This window comes from Aulonocara stuartgranti (genome assembly GCF_965226115.1).
Source record: "Aulonocara stuartgranti genome assembly, chromosome: 3".
Lineage (NCBI taxonomy): Eukaryota > Metazoa > Chordata > Actinopteri > Cichliformes > Cichlidae > Aulonocara > Aulonocara stuartgranti.
The window spans coordinates 10766773-10787133 of record NC_138941.1 but is presented as its reverse complement, the minus strand read 5'-3'; the positions used below and the strand labels follow the sequence as shown (position 1 = coordinate 10787133).

The 20361-nt window shown below is 42.9% G+C and overlaps 2 protein-coding genes across 5 annotated transcripts in view; one reads left to right on the top strand and one right to left on the bottom strand.

Moving 5' to 3' along the window:
• LOC309702186 (protein NLRC3-like) overlaps positions 1-20361 on the bottom strand; it is a 374484-nt gene that overhangs the window by 219718 nt on the left and 134405 nt on the right. The window contains exon 1 of one of the 4 annotated variants that reach the window (XM_082526672.1): positions 14982-15093. The exons of 2 other annotated variants lie outside the window; for them this stretch is intronic. The gene's annotated coding sequence lies outside the window, so the exon portion shown is untranslated. Of the gene's footprint in view, positions 1-10243; positions 10313-14981; positions 15094-20361 lie in introns of those variants that run through there. One more of the 4 variants, XM_082526673.1, reaches the window with a different exon arrangement.
• The window catches only part of LOC309702377 (uncharacterized protein), a 202004-nt gene that overhangs the window by 96394 nt on the left and 85249 nt on the right, over positions 1-20361 (top strand). The window lies entirely within an intron of this gene.

Below are 20361 nucleotides of genomic sequence, written 5' to 3'. Positions count from 1 at the left end.
GCCATAACACATCATTAAGTCGTTTGTCAGAACTGCACCGTGTTTTAGCCATTTTGCCTGCTCTGCTGTGCTTGCTGCTTTTTGTTCATTTTGTAACACATCCAGTGGAATCTGATGTGTGTTTACTGCCATCAATGTGATGTTTGTCTTTTGTGCCGCCTGTTTTGCTGCTCTGTCTGCAAAATTGTTGCCTGTAGTAATGAAAGAGCCATCAGTTTTGTGTGCTGCACATTTACACAATGCGAGTTGTTGTGGTAAATGTATTACAGTCAGTAGGCGTTGGAGCAGGCTGGCATGCTGAACCGGTTTTCCGGTTAGTCTAATCATTCCTCTGTTTTCGTCAAAGTTTTTTGCAAAATGATGCACAGCAGAGAAAACATACTGGCTGTCTGTATGTATGTTTATTAGTTTGTCTTTGTGTATTTAGCTTTCGCGTATCACAGCTATCAGCTGAGCGCTCTGTGCAGAACATGAAGAAGAAAGTGGTTTTGCTTCTATTATTTTACTATCTGTGGTTACTGCGTAACCTACACAATTTCGGCCTGTGCTGTAAGGTCAAATGCTGTTCTCCTAGCTTCCACACTTGCTGATCATAAGGTGGATCTGGGCCTGGAGTTTGTTTAAATCTCAGAATGCTGTGATACTCGGTTGGTTTCTGGAAAGTGGATGTGGCGGGTGTCATTTAGCATGCAATCAGGTGTAATACCAGAAAAGAATGGCATGACTGCTATCTTATGTTTTGTCAGAGCGTCTCTCTACCTAGCAAATTTACTGGACACGACGGGTCATATATGCATTTAATAAATCACCTGCGGCCACTTGCTGTATGTACTAGTTCTAAAGAGGCAGTTAATTGTTGTACAGTTGTGTGGCCTGCAGCTGACTTTACAACTAATTTGTCCTTTGAAAACTGTAGGTTCTTAAGTGGCTGCCTCGAAACTGTTTTGCATTATTTCTCTGTGGCCTCCTCCTACAATCTCGTGGGAAGTGACCTTCCTCTCCACGGTTCTAGCAGGCGTTGTCTCTATGTTATCTGCTGTTTCTGCGTGGCTGTCTGCAGCCTTGGTGTCTGTGACTTTGCTCGCCTCTCTGTTCCTGATAGCCACCTGCGGATTAGTGTTTTAGTCTATTGTCAACACGTCAGCCTTATTTTTAAGTTACAGAATGCTTCTTCTTTTTTTTGTCTTGGTTTGGGAGAATAGGTGCAACACTACATTTTCACTTAAGGCAGTTTTAAATAATTTCTAGTTTTTCAAACAAATCATGGATCTCACACATTTCAAACTTTCAAGTTAGGGTTGTTTCCCATTTATACATATATATATATATATATTTAACTTTGCATTGCTCACAGCTCATAGCTCACAGCTCTAAACCTAGGCATTTTTCAGTCATATGCCTAATCAGTATGTGTCACTGTGATTCTCAAGTATTGTCACAAGTTTGTTTCCAAAACCAACAAAATAATCACACAAAAACAAAAACATAAACGTGTCAGGACACAAAAGAAAAAGAAAAATGCTGCCACCCGAACAAGGCAGAAGTCTGCATATGTTGGCTTTTAATAGCATGCAGCTTGTAACATGGTAGACTAATGTGCCTGTGTGAATTCAGCTCCATATTATTGTGTGAAGTTGCACTGGGTTGGGAGTGGTTTTGTGTGTGTCACATTTTTGGTGAGCCAATGGCTGGAATGGGGTTTGACTAATTAGAGGCAGGTGTACTTGATTGCACTGATACACTGGTCTACTTATAGCCCACACTGCTGTTTCATTTTGTCTCTCTGTGCAGTTATGTAATGTGATGAAATCAGATATGTTTGGGATGGATGGGTTTTGCCCTATTGTCTCTCTGTGCAGTCCAGGGCCTATTATATGCCACAGCCTAAAGGCAGCTGGGTTGCAGAGGCTTGAGTGACCACTGACTATATGCTTGCAGGGTGGTGGGTCTCCAAGGACGACTTCTAACCCTGTTAAAGGCAACATGTGGAGTGCAACTTGGCTGTGTGGCATAGCTGGCTCTGGCCTTGGGACTGTGTGTTTTTATACAATTCATAAGTGGGACACTGGACTGTTTTATCTTTTATCTCTTGATATATTTTTCGTCAATAAATTATCTTTTAGAATTTTATTGACTGTCATCTTTTTGCCCACGACTGAGACGGTTGGTCAGACCTAGAGTCTTTCTTTGGGTGTGTTACAGCAGCTTCTGCTCTAAAAGAAATAAATAAAAAGAAAAGAAAAATGTGGAACATGCTCATCAGCTTAGCAGTGTCTACATATTTAATTCAGCTTCTCAATCCTGTAGTTGTAGCTGTTGTCTACAGGGTTTTGCTTATTGGTTGTTATTATAGGTGTGCTCTATATCTCAGCAATGTGTCATTCTAGAATGATAGGTTTCAAGCTGGTCAAGTGCCTCTATGCACTTCATTGGTTTAGTTATTCTCTGTATTGTCTTCATCTCACATGTCATTACACTGAGTTTCAGCAAACCTTAAGCTTGATGCAGACTACTGCTTAACAATTATCCACCTCACATCATAACCGATTAAGGTGCCTCTTCATATTAATATTATGTCATTGTTAATATTATCCTCTTTGTCTTATATAACAGCAATAGCATATTATAATATTTTATCAGTGTGTACCACTATACTACTACTGAGCCAATTTGATAGTTAGGATCATCTTATTCAGCAAACAGATAATTTAGAGTTCATCCAATCTGCGGTCACATTTGTTCTCTCTGTTGCATGGTGGACCAGGCAGTTCTATTATAATATTTATATTTTATTTTGTATCCATCAAGGGCTTCAGATGACCTGCAGAATCATCCTTTTCCCAGGATGGAGACAGTTACTTTTTCGCACACTGTCCTTGGCTGAACAGTGACACAGCCTTAATATACTTTATTTATGTTATTAAAATATTTTCGTGTGAATTATTTGCTTTATATTCATTTTATACATTGTGGGCATGGTCGTCATCATGCCAACTGTGTTTCATTGTCAATATCACTTTACAGGTTGTTATCCTTGCTATTATTAATTTCAAATACTCTAAAGATAATTTTTACTGTAATTTTCCCTTTGTTTATCTTTATTTCGTACTTTTTATATTTATATCTACTCAGTGGGGTCTGTTTTCAACCCTTTTAAACTACCTCAAACTACTTTGATCTCTAGTTTTCACTTAATAAGGGATTATTATGTTCTTCCTGATATGGGTGTTGCTGCAGATGCGGCTGCAGGAGTGAGTGATGGTTTACTAAAAGGATTGTGGGAACTGCACAGTGTCTCGTCGTCTGGTTTTACTAAACTGGCAGTTGAGTTCTGTTCTTCTGACTGTTTATATTTTGTTTTCTTAAATCTCTCTCTGTTTTTGTCCGGCGTCTGGACTTTTCTTTTCTCACCACTGCTCGTCAGCAGGAATGAGTTTTAATTTCACTTGCTTGATTACCCATCTTATTTATGTATTTACTTATTTTTGTTTAAGTAATATATACACGATACAGCTGCTATCACCTTCGCTGGTATTAGAGACGAGAGTGGTTGCTCACACGCCCTTCTACTTTCGGACTAGTTCCGAAAGCGGTGTGAACTTTACGAGGCGGAACTCGACCGTTCTCTCAACTCACCAGCACGTCAGTGAATAGCAGTAAAAGAAAAACACAGTAGGAGCAGCTCAGTCTCTTATTGGACCGTGAAAATTCAGCTTGCTCCGTTAATTAAAACAATACACACACACACATTCACATTCACACCTATTCGCGCGATCGGAACCCTTATCATAAGGGGAGCTGCCAGTCTTTCTGTAGACGAGCTACTTATTCCCTAGACCCAGCTGGGGGAGCTACCCAGAGCTCCAAACCTAACCCACAAAGGTGGGGAGCTTCCAGTCGACGAGCTCCAAGCTACCAGTCGACGAGCTACTTCAAACCTAACCCACAAAGGTGGGGAGCTTCCAGTCGACGAGCTCCAAGCTACCAGTCGACGAGCTACTTCCGCTATTTTAAATTACCTGAATTTAAAATACGCTTTTACGCAAAATTGTGTCAGTGTGTCTATATCTACCTGGTCTGGTCCACCTCGATCGGGCCCCACCACCGTGGGTCGCTTTCTAAGACGTTGGCCAAGACCCGAATTTAAACGCTCTTGGACTTTTATCACACACCTGGTGTGTGAGCTGTCGACAGACGAACAACGTGGACTGGTCACGGAGATGGGACACGATGGAGGCGCTCCGGCTCTCGAAGGACCAAGAAATGTTGGGGGAAAACTCTGTAAAAGACCCAGGAGAAATAAAGACACAATGAGACAAGATTACTTTTTATGCTTTAACGTGCGCACGGGTAAGCTGTTCAGAACAACTCACCCCGTGAACAGAGGCTTGGCACTTTTTTATAGGAAACACAGTGAGAACAGGATAAGAAAATACAAAACAGATAAAATAAACAACTCCATATGTGGCGCTAGTCTCGTCAGCAGAGAGCTGTGAGAGATAAAACAATCTAAAACAATATGTCCCAAAACAGTATGTCTTTGCTGAGAAAGTCTAAAAGGATAATTCTAAACTAATCTAACCATAGACAAAGGGAAGACAAAGGGCATCTTTGTACATTTAAAAGAAGGTAAAGAAACATAGAATCCTTTTTCCTGTAACATGATCTATTTCTTGTTATCATCTATCCTTGCAGTTGTTTATTACACAAAATAAATGATATTATCACACTTCTGGCCACATAGCGCTGATATTCACTGCCCATATTAACCTTAACCAGAGGGTTTAAAAAAAACAAACCAGTGTTTACATACCATATCTGCTTCTGCCGTGGCCTGGTGGACAAAAAATTGGTAAAGGGTTCCCCGAGCTTTCACGCCCCTCATGTTCTTCATGTGCCCACCACTAGAAGCATGCCTATGGAAAAAGTGTGTCGGCACACAGTGCAGTGCGCTTTAAAGGTGTATATCGTGCATTTTCCCAGCCCAGTGTTTTCCTTTTCCCACTCCTCCCTGTACTTTAGCAGCCTTTTTTTTTCTTTCTCTGAGCAAACAAACATTGCTGCTCTAAGCCCAGCATAACACTGTGCGATTTTTGGCCCATTTTGAGACAATTTTTGAGTCGTGCGACCGTTTTGGCGATCGGCCCGATTTTGGCCTTCATCGTGCGTCGTGCATCGTGTAGTATACGTGGGGTAACGATGAGACACGATTAACACCTACGACCAGCTCCCGATAGTCAATCGCTCGTGACGTGTCACCGCAGCCGCTCACACTGCTCACGCGCAAACACGTAAACGTCGGTGAAAAAGACGGAGCAGCTCAGCTGTGCAGCGTGTGATCTGGACACAAGCGATGGAGGCACAACTTGTAGAACTTTGGAAAGCTCATCCGAGCCTTTTCGATGTGGCATCACAAAATTATCACGACCACAACAACCGTGAAAATAGTTGGATTTACACTGTTGCTCAATCACAGCTGCCTGATCATGTTTTTCATTAGCAATTTAGCAAAGTTGATGGTGGTGGTGTGTCTGTGTGAGTGAAAGACAGAGAGAGCGAGCGAGCGACAGATTTTCTGTTATAACCTTCATTTTATGGACGCACAGTGTGAGCACTCAGGTCGCATCAGAGCATCGGGCGGTATAGTGTGAGACCCTGCATCGTGACCTACCAACTTCTAACCCCTGCGAGTCAATCGTGCAGTTTGAGCAGGAGCTGAATACTGAAAAAAATCGCACAGTGTTTGCCCAGCTTTAGGTGTACTGTCATCCGAGACTTGCACCGCAGTGTCGGCGTTTGTTTCCCTGTTGGCCATGCTTGTTGTTGTGGTCATCTGTTGTCTTCCGGTATTTTCTCCGCAAGCGACCTTTCCTCGACCAATGAGATAAGTGCTAATCTGAATTGTCATAAGTGTGCTGTCAGCTCATTGGTCACGAAGCAGGAGAGGGGCTGGGAATTATGTTTTCAAACAAAGCGTTGATTCCATTAACATTTATAGACTACTTTTGATTCTCACTGTATTACGGGACAAAGTGCGTCCCTTATTAGCTCAATACGGGACGTGTACTTTTGTTTCTAAATACGGGACGATTCCGTTTTTTAAGGGACGGTTGGCAACCCTAGCTGCAGCTCCTGTGCAGAGCTGAATATTAAATATGTGCAAACAACAGCATGTTTTCAGTCTCTTGCCACATCTGTAAAGACAGTAAAAAAAAATTTTAAAAGCTTGTACTTCAGTAACTCCTCATTAATCAGGAATTATGGATTAAAGTACTGTAGTGTACTGTAATACTGAAAAAATGTACGAGAAGAACTTCAGATCCTGGGTGTGTGAGGACAGAAGGATCAGCTCTATTTCAGATTTGAGATAAACTTTATATTTCAGTTTGTGATGGTTCTGTTCTCTTTGTGATTACAGGAGCTGATTCAGACCTCAGCACCACCCAGTGACAGCAGACAGATCATCCAACATGTTCACATGTTAACTGCAGAATGAACTGATGCAAACAGTACAAAGGTTAAAGCACCACATGTGCTGTAGTGAAAGCTGCAGCTGTTTTATTGATAAAGTTAAAGACAAAAAAAAAAAACAAAAGTATTAATCACACCTGTAACTGTGTCACATATATCAGCATTAACAGGACCTCAGTTTGGTGTTTCACAAAGCTGCTGATCTCAGACCTGCACAGCTTCCGTTTTAAACACTTGATGTACTCAGCTGCATGAAGAGCACGCTTGAGTTTCTCTGACACAATTAGATAAAACCTGATGAAGGTCAAAGGTCGTCACTTGTATGTCGAATTACAGACTTGTGATCTGGAATTCTTTCACAGCTTTTTGCAGATAGTGTTATTTACCATAAAGTGATGCAGAGTTATTCATACCAGAGTAACCAGAGAGGATCATATATTTTTAAATATATAACTTTCTACAGGACTGAATATCATATCTTTATGTAAAAGCCTGGAGCCTCTGGGGAGTATCCAAGTATTTATAACACTACACAAATCAGAGGTCTCCATCACAGTGTTGATGAAATGCTGGGTTTATCCATCTCCTGGGGCGGGCCTACGAAGGAGTGCTGAAGATTTCCCTGTGAGGGAGCTGCTGGTGAAGATCATGAGTCCTGCTTGATCAATGTTACGTCCCCACATAAAAGCTAGGCGAAGAGGGTGGGGGACGGTAACAGTTGGATCCGGGTGAAATTAAAAGAACACCAGGCAGAGGTAGTTAACACAAAATATATCTTTATTATAATCAATTAACTCAATAATCATGTAAATAGTAACAACAAAAAGAGACAGCACCGCTGCTTTAATGATAAATCAGACAGGTCAACCCAAAGAGATAGTGACCACTTCAACAAAAGAAAACAACTATAAGGCTTCAACAGAAAAAGACAGCAACGCTGCTATTAACAATTACCAGGCAGGCCAAACAAAATAATGGAGGCCTTAATAATACTTAAGGGAAACCACCACTCAGTTAAGAACTACTCACAAAGAGCCACACAAAGCAGGCCGTTTCCCATACCTAGACCAGTATCACACACTAACCAGCACAGAGGAACTCCACCAGAAGCCTCTCCCACATCCACACTGCTCTTCTCCAGCTTATATCACCTCTGAGGGTAATTGGTGGTAAACGAGGGCAGATGAGCAGCAGGTGTGTCCTAAAGGAGAAGGCAGGGGCAGAGAGAGACAGGGGAGGGGCAAGAAAGAAGGAGGAGGAGAGGGAGAAGACAACACCACGCCCACACACTCCCACAGCCTCACAGGATGTAACAATCAATAACATGAGCTTCAGTCTTCCTGGTGTTTCTTAAATGAAGACTCTCTCAGTGGGTCAACAGAACTTCTGGCACAGGAGCTGTGATGAAAGAAAGGGAAGAAGTTTCTCCAAACCTCTGGACGCAGGAAACCCAGCTTGGTCCTGATGGTCTCCCTCACTAGTTTCTCTCCAGGGTGAATGTAGCTGTTGATATAATATGGACTCTATTATTAAATGAAAAGAACAAATTAGACTACACTACTGAAACGTTCTGCTGATGTTTTTAAAGTCTCCATGTTACCAGGATGTAGACTAGAGATTTAAACAGTTTTAGATCCATTACACTCTTATGTTAAAATCTCAAAGGACAGTATTATATTTTTGATATTAACAGTAACTCTGGGCCTCTGTGGAGTAGGGCTGCCACGATTAGTCGACTAGTCACGATTACGTCGACTATCAAAATCGTCGACGACTGATTTAATAGTCGACGCGTCGTTTGAAGCTTTGTAAGATCCCAAAAGACGCAGGAATAAGTACCGGTAGTAGCATTTAAGAGTGTAATAACGGACTGAAACAGAAGAGGGCAGCACTGCATGTACAAGGATGCCAGCTGCCGTTAAACCCCGAAGAAGAAGAAGTAGCTCTGTCCCAGAATTCATAGCGCAACCCAGCTCAGTTTCCAACAATGGCGGCAGCTAGTTAGTTTTAAAATTACTCTTATTATTCTTTCTAGGTCACAAAATAAACGTTTAACATATTTTCAGGCGAGAATGTAGCTGTGTAAACCTCAAATACCTGCTCAGTTCATCAAGACACCACATATTTTCAGAAGCGCTCCGACGTTTTCGGAGACGTCTGTTACCCACTAGCTCGATAGCTAGCCGGGGGCCATGAGAGCACCGGACTCCCGGCAAATCGTTTTCAAACCCACCGCAGTCTTTCGCTACTCAGGTTAAACATGGTTAAACACTTAGATAACTTAAAAATGTTATTGTTTGGCTTTTTTTGTATTTTATTTGTTCCTGAGTAAATCGGTTTGGCTGAGATTAAAGTTATAGTTTTTACACAGCTGGATAAACCTCAAGCTCAACCTCAAGACAGCTGATTATCAGAAGTGTGAGATGCTGAGAATATACTCCGGTGTCCTGTTATATTTTAGATAGCAAGGAGTTTATTAAACTTCACCGAAACAATCTGCAGATTTCATTAAAATTTAATAAACTATCATCTTGTCTTTATTTTTAGTTAGCACAGACCGTAAACACTTAAAGCTGTAAGCTAATGATAGTTATATAAGAGCAGATGCTGCTGTACGTTTTACGTCCAATGGATGATGATCTGATTAGTCGACTAATCGCAAAAATAATCGGTGACTAGTCGACTATCAAAATAATCGTTTGTGGCAGCCCTACTGTGGAGTGTGCAGCTGATCTCATCGCTGTCTAAAAATGAATAAAAAACACATAAGTGTTGAAGACTATTAAGAGTAGCAGGTGTGTAGCATCGCTAACTAGCTAGCAACAAGCCTCCAACACAGTGCGTATGCTAGAGGCTAATCTAACTAACGAATTAACAACAGAGTGATTTTAGAACTATACGATGATAAGCTGTGTGTCTTTTTCATAACAGTGACATGGTTGTATTTACCTTAATTAGACGAGTTCTCAGTCGCGGTAAACCAGCAAAAATACTCGAGCAGCCGGGCTACGTAGAAAGTGTAGGGGGGCGTGTTTGCGGTCATGTCCAGCGGGTGTGTGGGCGGGAGCGTTACACAGTCGCTCCACCTCAAGTCACTACTGCGCAGACTCTGGCTCCAAATTTGCAAGATGGCAGCCTCCAGAAGCGGGATATTTTGGCTTCATTTTTACACAATGGGAGGAGGCGGGGTCGCGTCGTACATCTTTTATACAGTCATTGGTTTCTACACTGGTTAGCAGGCAGCCGTCTGCTGGAGGAAACAGTCTGAGTCACATGACTCTCTGTGGTGGAAATGTCACTTCCTGTTGGAGCGGAGCCAACTCTTTGTGATGCAGTTTTTATAAAATCAGACGTTTACGTGTTTAATCTGTGTCTAAACTCCACCTGTGATAAATAATCTATCAAACCAGCTGTGACCTCTCTGTGAGTCTGTGGGTATAAAGACTCAGAGTCTCTCCATCAAGCTCAGGCCACAGACAGAGAGTCAGTGAGGGGAGAGCTGGGGCTCCTCTCCACCTCCTCCACAGACTGATGGAGGCAGGAAAAACTGCCTTCAGTCATCAGGAAGTAACAATGACTCGGAGTTCAGCTGCTGACCATCAGCTAACTCTGCTCCTCTCATTCAGACTCTGATCACAGACTAACAGGTCATGGCGGACACACTCGGCCTCGTTGGTCCAGCTGTGAGTCCGTTACCGTGAACTATGGAGCGGCAAATTTGTGCTGGAACTAAGCTGCACACATCTGATGTTAGCCAGGAAACATTACACACTGTTAACATTACCTCAACACGGAGCTTCACACGGATACGATCAGCATCAGTCAGAGACACAAAGTTCAGGAAGTGAAAGTAAACTTTGAACAGGAAGGAAACAGCCAGAGAGCCATTTGACAAACACTCTGTGACAGCTGATGTTAGAACAGATGTTACCATCATGTTAACAGATCCTGCAGCATCACGTGGCACAAACAGCAGTGTGCACATTTACACATGTGGAACAGGAAGGTCATTAATACCTGTCTCTGTGAACACCTGTCTGAACAGGAGCTGCACTCATGAAGCTCCAAGTAAGACTGAGTTTAAGACAGAAACTTAAAGACCAAATATTCAACTTCCTGATCCAGGATTCAAAGAGGATCAGCAGAGTTGAGGTGTTGGAGGATTGGATGTTCCAAACACAGCTGCAGTCAGAGAAACAGATGCAGAGACAGACGAACATCATGTGCTGAAGATCAAACTCTGTACAGACACAGGAAACAGCAGCACCGACTGTGATGCTCTCAATGACCACGTTCCTGTTAAACACAGTTAGCAAAAGAAAATGAAAAAGAGAGAAAAGCTTAAATAAATTGCTGATTCTTACAAATTTACTTTAATAAGCCCCACGCTCCCGTACCGGGGGCAAAAGACATGTGTGGTATCCACAGAAATCTCTGCTAAAGTCTGATAGAAAACATTTCTACAACCACCAAACACACGAAACAAGCAATGATTAAAAGAGTAGTTACATAAATGCCCAAAAGTCCATAAACAAACAAAACCAAACAGACTTCATGTAACCGGCTAAAGAAAGGCTAGTTAGCTCCCAGAGCTATCACCGATTCCAAACACCAAGTTTCACCGCACTCCGACTAAAACTCACTGAAATAGTTCCAAAAGAAGACCACAAAAACACACAGCGGCGCAAATGTGCTAAGACAGATTTCCTCCTTTTTGCCAGTACCTGATAGCATCGTGATTATCAGCAGCTACCACGGCTGCATCAGAGCCACATCCATCAACAACTGCCATTATAGAGACTGAAAATGTGACGTCAGTCCAGGGTAAAAGCGCAAAGGATTCTGGGAACGAGTGGCAAGCGGTACTAGTGCAAGCAGGCTTTCACATGAAAACAGTCACACAGCGATAAAAAGACACACAAAGAATGGCAAGAAGCTGTTGTGTTATTAAGTGCAATAGTCGCATGACAGCCACAGGAAGCCGACGGATAAAGAGATCGGTTTTTATCGGATTGCGTCGTGGAAGAGAAATTGTTTAATCCATGTTTCCGAAGTAACAAAGAGCTGACAGATGGTCTGGTTTACATCTGTTATGCCAAAAAAAATCCACCAGAAGGCGCTGTGAACAGTTGGCTCGCCTTTTTGTTGTTGCTGTTGTTGTTGTTGTGCTAAGCTAACAGGCAGAATTCTACAGGTATAGCTCTAAAGAATGTAGCCTGATGGGCAGTGTAGTTCGTGCTGCAGGGAGAATTGGCTGTCATACCCGTTATGTGTCTGTGAGCGAGGGCGGGAGAAAAAGGAAAAGTACGAGTTGTCATTGAGCAAAAACGGGAGCTGGAAGCATGTAAATATAATAATAACCACTGCAGCCAAGAAGAGTGCCTGACGAGCCCAGCTGTAAGTAAGCTATTAAGACTCGACTGTACACCGTGTTCGTGTTTTCCTCCGAAAACAATAAGTTCTGTTGTCTGTAATAAATCACAGCAATAGTACATTCATGTGTTAGGAGGTGGTGGGTAGGTGTATTGTTGTTGTTTGGGTTTTGTTTCCTTTTTTGGCATTCCGGCACACCTGCGGCACATCGGACGTCATCAGTGAGCGCTTTTATGGAGCCGAGTCACGGACGTCTGGTGTCGGAGTATTGTTGCTGTCACAAGTGGTAACGTGTTAGTGCAAGCTGAATCTGCTGATTCCACGCTGTGGAGCTGCATGTTTTAAGGATCCACTTTTTGCCTGCTTCTCTTTTGTTTTAGCCTGTTCCGCTGCCTGCTCGCCTGCCTCGTTTTTGGTGTTGGCTACTGTGGATCCGCGACGGAGAGCTACGTTCCATCAGGCTGTGATCACTGCTGCAGCTGTAGTTTGTGTTTCAAGTAAGCTCTCCAACTCTCCCCGTCCACTTTTGTTTAACTTTCGGCTATCAACGGTACTCCGTAAACTCTGTTTTGTTCCTCGTTGTCAGGTAGCTCCGGTGCGTCATCTGCATACCTCGGCTTCGTCTCATCTCTTCGGTGTTACTCTCCTGGCACATTTTTATCTGTCACTGCATATAGCCCCCTTCCTTGTAAATATTCCCTATTCTGGTATATAAACTTGCATCACAACTATCCTGTGCCCGTGTGTGTTTCTGCCACTTAATCCATCCGTGTAAGATTACCTAACATCATGTAGTTGTAAACAGCATGATAATATGTTAAGTAATCCAAAGTATTCAGAATACATTACTCTCATCGAATAATGTAATGGAATGCGTTACAGAAGACATTTTGGGGCATGTATTCTGTATTCTATAATGGAATACATTTTAAAACTAACCTTCCCAAAACTGTTGGTGGCACTGCACTCAATTGGTTAGGTTATTTGTCAGAACTTTCTCTGTCAGCCTTCTCGGTTCCAAATCATCTTCTGCTCCTCTGTCATGCGGCGTCCCACAGGGTTCAATTTTAGGGCCATTGCTCGTTTTACTGTATTTATTGCCTCTGGGTTCCATCTTTAGAAGGCATGGGATCTCATTTCATTGTTATGCCGATGACTGACAAATTCATTTGCCACTGAAGCAGAAGGGTGTCATCTGCATAAAACCTCTCATGACATGCCTAGATGACATTAAAGCTTGGTTGGCTCTAAACTTTTTAAATTTTAATAAAAAGAAAACAAGTTGTTGGTGTTTGGACCCACTGGTCCCTGCGAGTCCTCTGTAGATTTGGGACTCCTGGAAGTTTATTTTAAACCTGTTGTTACTGATCTTGGTTTTAAGTTGGACGTGATTTGAAATTGGAGAACCAAATCAGAGCAGTGGTGAAGTCCAGTTTTCATCATTTAAGGCGACTGGCAAATCTTTTCTTTCACAGCAGCATCTTGAAACAGCGATCCATGCTTTTATTTCTTCCCACCTGGACTGCAACGCACTTTATGTGGGGGTCAGTCAGTCGTTGCTCTCACGTCTGCAGCTGGTTCAAAATGCTGCTGCACGACTCCTAACAGGAACTTGTAAAAGAGAGCATATAACCCCCGTGCTAGCCTCTCTGCACTGGCTGCCTGTGTCTTTTAGAGTTCATTTTAAAATTTGTGCCGTTTGTCTTTAAATGCTTTCACAGTCTTGCCCCGCTGTAGCTCTCTGAGCTTCTTCATCTCCACACACCGTGTCAGTCCCAGGTCAGCTGACCAGCTGCTCCTGGAGGTACCGAGATCCAGGCGGGATTTATTTTTTCTTTCTTTTATTTGGCTTTTATTTATACCTTATGTAATTTTATTGGGGGGGTTGGATTTCACAAGGAAGTCAAACAAAATGCAGTAATTTGCAAAACATGCTGCTAAACACAGCAGTACTACAAATTATTCCACCTGCTGAAAAGTGGATCTAATGTGGGCGGACTCACACTTAGCAAATGGTAAATGGCCTGCATTTGTATAGTGCTTTTCTAGTCCATAGGACCCCAAAGCGCTTTACACTACATTCAGTCATCCACCCATTCACACACAGGCGATAGCAAGCTACATTGTAGCCACAGTTGCCCTGGGGCGCACTGACAGAGGCGAGGCTGCCGGACACAGGCGCCACCAGGCCCTCTGACCACCACCAGTAGGCAAACACAGGGTTAGTATCTTGCCCAAGGATATTTGGCGTGCAGCCTGGGATCGAACCACCGACCTTCTGATTAGTGGCTGACCTGCTCTGCCACCTGAGCTACAGCCACCCCACCCCAAATAAACCTGTGATGTGAGAATGTAATCAAACTGTTGATCAGAGGCAAAGTAATTTAAAGTTTATGATGCTATCGTCTAATGTTAGCTGACATGATGTTAGCTTGTAAACTTATGTTGTTGTCTGGGTCTCATGTCTGATCTGATGATAATAACTGTGACAACACAGAGATTAAATAAAGGACGTTGGTGGGACTTCTTATGTTAGAACTATAACTTCAGTTAAGGAGTGAGACGTAAGGTGACAAGGAGAATGAAGAGAATGAGAAAGAAGTAACTGGGAAGAGAAAATGAAAACAAAAATTTGAAATGATCAAATTTGTGTTAACAGATGATGGTGATTTTAAAAATTCAAGTAATTTAAAGGTTTTATCCTATTTGTTGTTGTTTTTTTTCATATTCTTCTATTTGCAAGAGGTTATTAATAAAACAGGTTCTCTTTCTGGTTTCTCTTTTTGGACGCACTCTCTACAGCTTATCACATCCAAAATGGCGGATGTCAAGTACAAAACCTCGACAGAAACAATCAGCAAGAATTTTAGCATCAGTCCAAAATAAAACTGTCCAACTACAGAGTTTTAAAATCCAACTAAACTATGAACAGAGATCTTTTACCAATAGGCTATTGATGAGATGACAGTGGTAACAAAAACGTACACATCCGCGCACACAGACAAAATGGCGGGAGGGCGTTTAACGGTCGACCTCATGAGTCCGTTACCGTGAACTATGGAGCGGCAGATTTGTGCTGGAACTGAGCTGCACACAGCTGATGTTAGCCAGGAAACATTACACACTGCTAACGTTACCTTCACACGGAGCTCCACACGGAGACGATCAGCGTCAGGCACAAACACCAAGTTCAGAAAAGAGGAACTTTGAGCAGGAAGGAAAGAGTCAGAGCGGCGTTTGAGGACACGTTTACAACCACGAACATCAGAATCTGTCTGTGCTGCATTCAAGTGCAAGTTGGAAACTCACTAATCTCTGTCATGTTGTCCAAAGATGATTTATTTCTGCTGGTTTTCTTGTTTGAAACACAAACATGTGTCAGCACTTTGTTGTTCTTCACCCTGCAGCATTTGAATATTTCAGGAGTAAACTGATCATAAATTCATGAAGTCATGAATGAAAGTGCAGACTGAGAGTGGATCACATGATGTTTGAGGTGTGTCATGTGACATGTTCAGTATTGTCACACATGTCTAGATTGTCCCTGATATCATAACTGCTCAAACACTGATGATTATATTTGAAGAATTATTCCTGATGGCAGCAAAGTTTGAATGGAGCTCTCTGTCTGTGCTGATTTGTCGCCCTCTGGAGGTCAAAGCACAAACTGCATGATGTCACTGTAACCACCACAGTGACAGGAAGTGTTTTTATGACTGAAACACTGAACGGCTGCTGTCTTATCATACATGAAGCGAGCAGCGTTCATACAACAGAGGGCAGGGCGCATGCTTGTGACATCACGAAACATGAAGTTGTCTTAAAGAGACACCACACTATTGCGACTGTTACACATGGAAACTTATAAGCATAACTTCTCTCCAACAAACGTGGAACAACAGGAAGATCCTTTATAAACACAAGTCATTTCTTCTTCTTTATATGGAGGAATTAACTGGAAACAAACTTGAAGGACAATTTAAAGGAGTTTCTTACAAAATACTACAGAACTTTAAAATTTAGAGACGAAGCCAAGAAGACACTGCAGAGGTTTCAGCCTGATGTGAACTGTTCTGCTTCTTTCTGTGAGTTACGCACTGAAACAATTTATCATCTATTTGATCAGGATATAAACAGCAGAATCAGAGTTATTTCTAACAGCAGTCTGTTTCATTATTGATCCAACAGCACAGATTTATCACTGATCTCTTAAACCTGATCACTTAACTCTTTCACACACAGTGGTCACTACAGTTACAGCTATTCAAAGGCTTGTATTTGTGTCAGTGTTGATGGTATACTTGCACATAAACCACTACATTCGACACTGATGTGTCCCTCCATACCCTGTCAAAACCTGTTGTCCACCTAACTGGACATGTAAAAAACACTCTTTGAAAAGTACACGTTTAAATGAAGTTCAAAAATCTTTTTTCATGCCTAAAGATGAATAAAAACACTTAAGAACAAAATCCTGATTGAGGTTGTCATAATTCATGCGTGAAAGGGTCAAAACTAGAAAATAGACGGGACAGACGGGACTGAGGGATAGGTAAGGGAGAAAGAAAGATGAAGGAAAAGAAAAACAGAAGGGAAGAGGGACAGAGAGAAAGGAAACTTAAAAAGAGAAGAAGAAGAGAAAACAAGCAAAACTAACAGAGCAACATACTAAACACAACACCATCACGTTAATCTAGCTAAGTGTAAACAGCAGTAAATACTAAATATTGAATGCTGTTGTGTAGCAAGCAGGACCGACAGCGCACAATGTGCTTGGGAGTAGCACCAATAGAGGTGTAGTTTATGTCTATGAACAGTGAACACCCGTGTGCACACCCGTGTGGATCAGCGCGCTTGTATTCAAAAGGTTTCCCCATGTAATGGTCTGCTAGAGGATGTAGAGAGCCATAGCCCCGCCCCCAGGGCATGAAGCAGGCATGGAGGAGATCCAGCCTCCATGCCTGCTTCTGTCTGTCCCGTCTGTAACAACTGAAAATAAAATAAATAATAACAACAAAGGTCAATCAAATGGACCAATAAAGCAAGGCCGTGATGATCTATTTGGCAAAGTAAATCCATTGGGTCTCCTTGTTGGTCTTCAGACAACAATTCTGACGGCTAAAGAACCAAATGGGAGGCAAAAAAACAAACAAAAAAACAAAAAACTAGAAAATAAACGATCACGTTTTGAGTTGAAAACAGTGACAACAGATACAAAATCACATAGTTCATAATAAAAATGACTGCTGTGAATCTTCTAAATCCAGTGGATGATGTTCAGGTTGTGTTTGTGCTGATTACAGAACCACGTGATGACTGCAGTGAAGAAGAGCAGCATATACTGTCACAGAGTCCCGATAGCAACATGACTCTGGACCAGATCTGTAGACCAGGTCTGGACTGGAGTCCACCTGTGCAGTGGAACCGATCAGGATGGGATCTGTTTGTTGTTGTCACCTCTGAAGAGCTTTGACGTTCAGTTTTAGACAGTTAAAATCATTATTTGCGCCTAAGAAAGATCCAGTGTTTCTGGTCTAAATGTGTCATATAAATGCATAAACCACAGGATTTACCACTAAGAGCTCCTGTCTGGCCAGAATGCCGTTAGCCCCCTGTGTGGATGTTATAGCGTGGACAGGGTGAAGGCCAGATCAGTGAAAGATAGAAGAAAGCAGAGGAATAGAAGAAAGAAAAGGGACAGAAAAGAAGGGTGGTGGGGAAAAGTCGAGGGTGAAGCAGATGTACACAATGGGTCTCCACCTGCTGCCACAGATGGAGCTCCCACAGCCAGGGGAAGGAGTACAAGCGGTCCAGTGCAGCGGCCAGCCAACCACTGCAGAGGCCGGCCACTTCAGAGAAAGCCAAAGACGGGACCCTGGACCCCAAGAACCACCCGACACCTGGGGGAACCCCGACCGCGCAACTAAGAGGAACAAGCCATCCCCGGAAAACAACCCTCATAGGAGCAGGCCAGCAAGTCTCACACCAGTTGTGACATCACATCCTGTGTCATGCGACACAGTCGTTGTGGTGCGTTGGTCAGTATTGCTTAATTTTTGTAACTTGATCCATTGTGCCGTGGTCGTTGCAATCATGCTCATTTTCCCACCATTTTAATGATGATCCTGCACCAAGCTCAGAGACACACGAATACACAGAGTGAGATGTTGAAGCAGTTTGAAAATGTGAATTTGTGGAGAGAACTTTGCAAAAAACACCCTCAACAAAGTCGTGGCTTCCAGTTCTGGCTTCTCCTTATCAGCTCGTGTAGTGTGATCTTGTCTGAATGGTCTAATTTAGGAGAATAGTGCAGCGCCTTCTCCCGCCTTAACGACAGTTAGAAACGACTGCATCTGTGTGCTGACGAGATGAGTTAAATGACCATTGTGGCGGGTATGATGGTGCCAGGGGTGGTTCCAGGGGTGGCGCCACAGGGGCACTGATCCCAGCTGAAATTTGATTGGCCCCCTGAATCAATTTCACACGTTGTTGTGCAAATGGAATAGACCACAGGTGGAAACTATAGGCAATTAGCAAGACATCCCCAATAAAGGAGGGGTTCTGCAGGTGGTGACCACAGACCACTTTTAATAATAATAATGGATTGCATTTATATAGCGCTTTTCAAGAACCTCAAAGCGCTGTACAATTCCACTATTCATTCACTCTCACATTCTTACACTGGTGGAGGCAAGCTACAGTTGTAGCCACAGCTGTCCTGGGACAGCCTGACAGAAGTGAGGCTGCCATATCGCGCCGTCGGCCCCTCTGGCCAACACCAGTAAGCGGTAGGTGAAGTGTCTTGCCCAAGGACACAACGATGAAACTGTCCAAGGTAGGGCTCGAACCAGCAACCTTCCGATTACAAGACGAACTGCCAACTCTTTTGCCACGATCGCCCACACTTTTCAGTACCTTTGCTTTTTGGTTTGGTCACTTTTGAATCCTGGCAGTGATTTCACTCTAGTGGTAGCATGAGACGGAGTCTACAACCCACACAAGTGGCTCAGGTAGTGCAGCTCATCCAGGATGGCACATCAAGCTATGGCAAAGTGGCTTGCTTTGTCTGTCAGCGTTGTGTCCAGAGCATGAAGGCGCTACAAGGAGACAGACAAGAACATCAGGAGACGTGGAGGAGGCTGTAGGAGGGCAATAACCCCGCAGCATGACCGCTACCTCTGCCTTTCTGCAAGGAGGAAAAAGAGGAGCACAGCCAGAGCCCTGCAAAATGACTTCCAGCAGGCCACAAATGTGTATGTGTATGCTCAAACTGTCAGAAACATACTCCGGACATCCACAGGTGGGAGTTGTGCTACAGCCCAACACCGTGCAGGATGTTTGGCATTTGCCAGAGAACACCAAGATTGGCAACTTCGCCACTGGGGCCCTGTGCTCTTCACAGTCTGGTGACCATTGCTGCCTACAACATCCTCCAGCATGACCGGTTTGGCAGTGGGACAGTAATGGTGTGGGGCGGCATTTTGAGGGGTTGCACAGCCCTCCATATGCTCGCCAAAGGTAGCCTGACTGCCATTAGTGGGTGGAGTGTGTCAGCAATTCCTGCAACACAAAGCCATTGATGCTATGGACTGGCCCGCCTGTTCCCCAGACCAGAATCCAATTGAGCACCTCTGCGACATCATGTACCGCTCCAACCAACATGCAACGTTGCACCACAGGCTGTTATCCTTTAGATCCTTTAGTCCAGGTGTGGGAGGAGATCCCTCAGGACACCATCCAGCACCTCTTCAGGACCAGGGCCTGGCATTGTAGGGAAGTCATACAGTCACATGGAGGCCACACACACTACTGAGCCTCATTTTGACTTGTTTTAAGGACATTATATCAAAGTTGGATCAGCCTGTAGTGTGTTTCCACTTAAGTTTTCAGAATCAGAATTGCGTTTATTGGCCAAGTATATGCGCACACATATAAGGAATTTGGTTCCGGTAGATGGTGTCTCTCAACCACAGCAATGAAAATCACAACTAAATGTAAATGACACAATACACACACACACACACATCCACATTTTTTGTTAGTTGAATGTTTTGACAAAAAATGTTATATTTATTATATATTTATTTATATTATTTTAATAATATTTAATAACATGAAATAATATTTAATGAGAATATTTCATTCATTTAGATCTGGGACGTCTTTTGTGTTTCCTTTATTTTTTTTGAGCAGTGTATGTTGTTTTTGTTTGTTTGTTTGTTTTTTCTCTTTCCAAAAGCACAGTCTATAACTGTGACATTGTTGCTCAATAAATTGCTAATTACATCACACTTGCATTAACATTAAAACGTCAAAATATTCATTATGCAATGGTGCTACATGCTGCAGGAGAAGCTGAATCTTTGAATTTTAGGGGTCAGTTAATGATGGAGGTGTTGCAGGACAGCGGTAGGAAAGAGGAACCGTGGATCTTATTTTTGTCTACTGGACATTTTTTGCACTTTCTTACCCGAAATATATTTACAACGTTATGTGTTTTCAGAGGGTTCTCTACAC